This window comes from Procambarus clarkii, chromosome 54, assembly GCF_040958095.1.
Source record: "Procambarus clarkii isolate CNS0578487 chromosome 54, FALCON_Pclarkii_2.0, whole genome shotgun sequence".
Classification (NCBI taxonomy): Eukaryota; Metazoa; Arthropoda; class Malacostraca; order Decapoda; family Cambaridae; genus Procambarus; species Procambarus clarkii.
The window spans coordinates 16,963,017-16,969,346 of NC_091203.1; positions in this window are offsets into that span (position 1 = coordinate 16,963,017).

A 6,330-nucleotide genomic window follows, 5' to 3' on the forward strand; every position below is an offset into this window, starting at 1 on the left:
TAATTGTTAAGACTATCTGTTTTTTAATTATAATAATTATTAATTTAGTTGTCCGTCTATATTGTATAGTTTGTAGTTTGTACTTCACTGTACTTCAATAATCACAATGTTTCCAGTGATTTTACTGAGTTTAACCTCCTATATAAATACAAATATTAAACATATATTAGTCCATAATGAGGTGAGATAAATCAAATAACCAGTATCGCGAGACTGACCTCAGTCCTTCTGGACGGCGCTTCTTCAAATTTTTTCGTTCGTGACCCAGTTTAATGTTATGCAATAACCTCCCGACCCACCGACATATATCATGCACAAATATAAAGTACTGGCACACCGTCTTGCGTGAACAGATATGCAACATATGTTATTTTCTTAACCATATGATACATACGTGCATATATTCATACATAAAATGTTCACCTGTGCACTTTGGTGAAGTCTGACTGAATTTTAACTTGTAAGATATGAATTCTTAAAAAAGATGTTGCAAGCAAAGTAAGGGAGAAATTTATAATTAGGTCATCCCGTTCTCTGGGTAAAGTGATATCATCGAGTCACCAAACCCACTCTCACACCTGGCGTGTAAATAACTGGGCCTCCACTCTTCAAACAGAATTGGTCGCCATAATCCTTGCACTCGAAAGCGTATATGAATCCAAAGTTGGTATGCTAGTTGTAGGTGACTCCTTGTCATCCATGAATGCCCTCAGCTCCCCACGGCATAACTGTGACTTGTTTGTGTCTGAAGCTAGACACATATATAATTAAATAATCATCGAATGAGTCAGAGTTTGTCTTCTGTGGATTCCTTCCCAATATTGGTCTCCGAATGAATGATTGAACTGATGAATTAGCCAAAACCTTTGCTCATCATTCTATTATGCAGGAAGAACAATACGTCTATGGGTCATCCAATAAGGTTAGCAGACTTCTAGATGTTACCACTGCTAGGTTTAGTCTCGTCTACGAGGACCTCTGGGAGTTTGTAATATCTGCTTATGTGGATTTGACTAAATGTAAAATCTGGAAGCATAACTATTCGCATACATTTATTATATTTTTATTTAAATATGTACAAGAAGGTACATTGGGTTTATGAACAAACGTAGTATTGATGTTATTACAGTCTTTTAAAGCCATCTAATTACAGAAGATAATTTCTTGCAAAATTGAAAAAAAAATTAACAGGTACATGGCAAGATAATTTGACAAAGATTTTTTTCTTTTTATTTGGTAAACACAAATACAATATAACAGAAAAACATCAACATCATTTTTCCCATTAACAAGGCAAGAAACACATGAAGAAAACTCAAGAACAGTAAAACAAACACACAAACAAAAGTCGTATAATACACAAAATGGAAACATAAACATAGATAAACTTTTAAACAGTCAGAAAAGAAAAAGCACCAGAGCACTATAAACCAACAAGAACCAGGTTTCACTACCATTGGGGCGGAAGTCACTGGAAGAGACCGCACAGAGCTCGGAGGCGCAGGCGGTGGAACTACAAGGGGCTGGAGTACAGGAGCCAGCCGGACACAGGACGGCAAAAAAACGGGGAGAGCCGTAGGGGACAAAATCGCAGAGGACGATGGCGCAGGGGTCGTCACTACAGGGGCTGAGTAACACAGGGCGGATGAGCAGAGGACAGCCGCGCAGTGGTGGGCATCACCGAGGGCAGACGCACGTAGGACACAGACATGGACGCCAGAAGCACGGGGGCCGCCGGAACAGAATCTTTCTTAAAAGAACAATCACCAAGTCCCCTCTCCCGCAACCGCGGCCGGTGCCACAACCTTTCAACCCGGGAAACCAGCAGCCGGGAAACTACACCTATATCCATTCTCTCTAATTCATTCAGCATTCATCCGGACACTCAAGCCCCGCCCATACTGGGTAAAGTGACACTGGAGAAGGGAGTCAGGGAACTCAAAGGGAACACCATGAGCTGCCACTTTCTTTCTTTTTATTTGGGAAACAAATACACCAATAGAAAAACATCAACATCATCAATCACATTGTCAAGGCAAGAAACACAGGAACAAACGTTAGAAGAGGAAAACACACAAACAAAAGTCGTACAAAACACAAATTGGTAACATGCATATAGGTAACAATGAAATACAGTCAGAAAAGAAAAAACACTAGAGCACTATAACCCAACAAGAAACAGGCAAAAAAACAAATGAAAAAATAACCCCTAGCTCACAGCACATCAAAACAAATAAAGAAATAAAGCAACACAAAACAAGAACAACACGCATTTAATCATTCTCATATTTATCCGGATATAGATGCCGCGGTTACTTTTTCCTATAGGCATCCTACCGAGCCCTCAATTCCGTAGATGTGTTAACGTGACTACGTGATGGACTGAAGCAAAGGAACCGGAGATACACAGGGTGGCAACATAGTGGGCAGAGTCGCTGGGGACACAATCACAGAGGGCGATGGTGCAGGGGACACAATCACAGAGGGCGATGGTGCAGGGGACACAATCACAGAGGGCGATGGTGCAGGGGCCGACACCACAGGGGGCGGAGTAACAAAGAACAGCTGAGCAGAAGGAAGCCGCGCAGCAGTCGGCACCACCAGGAGCAGATGCGCGGAAGGCACAGACATGGACGCTAGAGGCACGGGGATTGCCGGAACAGAATCTTTCTTAAGAACGAGCACCAAGACCCCACCCTCTACCGCAACCTCGTCCTGTGCCACAACCTCCCAACGCGGGGATGCAGAGGCAGCCAGAGAAGATACAGGACCATGGCCAGGCGACAATCCCAACACAGGACCCAACACCGCTGCAACACGGCCCACAGGAGCCGCAGGCACTCCAACAACGTCGCCCACATCATCATCCACAGAAGACGAACTTCCGGAGTCCCAAAAATCCCGGACGTCGGCCCAGGCCTCACCACGAGGCGAAGACAGACTCAAAGATCGTCGCGAATACTTGGGCACAGGTCGCAGGTCGTCGGAACTATTATCCCCGCCAGGAGTCACCGTAACAGAACCTCTGATCGGCCGGACAACTCCACAAAGTGCACGATCACACAACATTGCATCCTCGTCATCAAAGGGAACAGGACCACTCACCGCAGGAGACATCACAGCGTGCACGTCGACACGGGCCGAAGACACAGCTGCCAGAGACCATACAGGCCGGGGCGCAGCCTTGACGTCCTGGGGCGCGAGACCACACTCCACAGGAGACACAATGGAGATTCGACTGGAGACGAGGTAGGCAGAGATAGCTGAGGTGCGGGAGCTGGGGATGCACTAACTACCACCCCGACACCCACATCGAGGCTGGCATCAGAGACCGGCAACGGGGCACCAGTCGACTGGGAAGTATCACTCACCACAGCAGCACCTTCCGACAGGTTCTAATGCAATTATTAGAAACATACAAATTAAAGAAATTAATTCAGATTTAGAAGAACTAAGAAATGCCCAGAGACCTGAAAGCTGCAGTATTAAAAGCTATGACAAGTTTTGTAATAATAGGTATTTGTATGGTCAGCACAGTAACCGGACCAGGCAATGTGGTGTAGTCATTGCGCGAATTCGCCTTGGCTATAGACACATCTGGCAGGTTAGTGAAGCTGAGCCACTACCAGAATATTCAGATTGTAAACGCTGTGATAAACCTCTAATGCATTCACTAGAACACTATATTGTTGAATATGAAACCATAAAAGATTTTAGACCTGGACTATTGTATCACCAACTGTGTAACTATTTCATTAACTCTGGTGTTCTGGACGACATCCTAACAATTTATCCAAAATTTGCTTGTACATTTTAAAGAATGAAGAACAATTTTATTTAAATTACTTCCAAGCTGCATCACTTATGAACCCATTCCTGCCCTTGTGTGGCAGTACACAATAGAAAGTTGTTTTTACATATTCATACATTAAAGCAATGATTGTAACCATGATATATATATGTGCCAGTTTAGACCTATTGTCTTGTGTATGACCCTCTGTCTTGCGTGACAGTGAATGCCAGCATTATCCTCACTTTAATAGGACTTAATTGAAATCCTCAGATTAGGCAAAATTGTAATTAATTTTGCAAATAAAGATGAAAATAATAATAATGTTCTGATAACAGATTTTTGCCGGGTGATGATAGGCTTGAGGTAATTTTCAGTGGTTGAACGCCATGCACAGATACCATATGTAAGGTAGGGATAGATTAGCGGGTAGTATAGTGAGAGGAGAGCAGAGTTTGGAACATAATATTTTTTTTTTTTTTTTTTTTTTGAGATATATACAAGAGTTGTTACATTCTTGTACAGCCACCAGTACGCGTAGCGTTTCGGGCAAGTCCTTAATCCAATGGTCCCTGGAATACGTTCCCCTGCCGCGAAGAATCGTTTTTTCATCCAAGTACACATTTTACTGTTGCGTTAAACAGAGGCTACAGTTAAGGAATTGCGCCCAGTAAATCCTCCCCGGCCAGGATACGAACCCATGACATAGCGCTCGCGGAACGCCAGGCGAGTGTCTTACCACTACACCACGGAGACTGATATCTGATTTTAGAGAGTATACAAACTGTTTTGGAAAGTTTCTTGGTAATGTGTTGTACTCACCTAATTGTGCTTGCGGGGAGTTGAACTTTGTCTCTTTGGTCTCGCCTCTCGACTGTCAATCAACTGGTGTACAGATTTCTGAGCTTACTGGGCTCTCTCTGAGCCTACTGGTCTCTATGTTGTATGTGGGTGCTGAAGTGAATCTCTTGTCTAAGTATAGGTCAAGGAACTTTCCATAATTTTTAATGCTGTTATTAACATAGTCTGTCTGGAGCTGAATTGCATTTGTTGATTTGCTTCCAAATAAGATGTAGTAGGTCTTTTTTATGTTAAGTGTGAGTTTGCTGGTATACAACCATAAGTGGACTTTTTTTTAATTCATTATATACAACATTATTTAATGAGTAGGGGTTGGGGTCTAAGAAGATGAGGGTAGAATCTTCAGCAAATAATATAGGTTTAAGAATGTTAGAGCCATTAGGTAGATCATCGCTGTATATAAGAAATAGGAGAGATCCTAGGATGCTGCCTTGAGGCACTCCTACAGTTAATGGTAGAGTGGGAGATGTTATATCATTGATGGCTACATATTGGTGTATGTCACTAAGATGGGATCGATAATAGTTTAGGGCAAGGCTTCGGATTTCATAATGGTGAAGTTTAAGTAAGAAGTAGTTATGGTTAACAGTATCAAAGGCCTTTCACAAGTCAATGAAGAGTCCAATCTGAAACTCATTTTTGTCAAGGGATGAGTAGATTATATCAAGCAGACTAATGATTGCATCGTTGGTGGATTATATTGCATCGTTTGTAGATTATATCAAGCAGACCAATGATAGCACTTTGTTTCACTATACAATGGAATGTGAAAAATCTTGGAATTCAGAGATAACACCAACAATGGAGTCCAAGAAATGTGTATGTATTTCATTCATAATGATATACTACCGGGAATCTTATCAAAGAATCCAAAATTTGCTTACTGTATGTAATGCATCCACATGACTGTAAAGCTGCCGCCAAGTTTCAAGTTCATGTCGACATGAACTTGAAACCGGCCATATACTGCAGGTATGTTGACGACATTTTTACACAGGTACATGATGTCAGACATCTGCAGGAGCTAAAAGTGGCATTTGAGCGGAATTCTGTGTTGCGTTTCACTTACGAGAAGGAGAAGGATGGGAAGCTGCCCTTTCTAGATGTAACGGTCATGGAAAGGAGCGGAGGTTTCCACACTGCAGTCTACACTAAGGAAACAAACATAGGAATGTGCCTCAATGCCAACAGTGACTTCCCAGACAGGTACAAGAGGAGTGTTGTTAACGCTTATGTCGACCGTGCCCTCAGCCCCAGCTCAGGTTGAAAGCAAGTCGATGAAGAGCTCTGTAGGGTAAGGCAGGTCCTAGTCAACAACGACTTCTCCAATGGTTTCGTTGAAGACTTCATAAGAAGGAAGGTGACACGCAATGCAACCTTTGAAGAGACAACTAACACAACACCTAAACCCCCTATTAGACTATTTTACATGAACTTCTTTTCCACAGCCCATAAAACGGAGGAAAGGGTCCTGAAAGATATTGTCAGTAGAAACGTTATCCCAACAGACAAAAATCAGAAGATACAACTGACGATTTACTATAAAACCAGAAAAACGGCCAGCCTACTCATGAGAAACTCTCCAGACACAAAGCAGAACGCTTTAAAAGAGACCAACGTCGTCTATGCCTTCAAATGCCCTCTTGGAGACTGTAAGCCTAAAAAAAAACAGTATATAG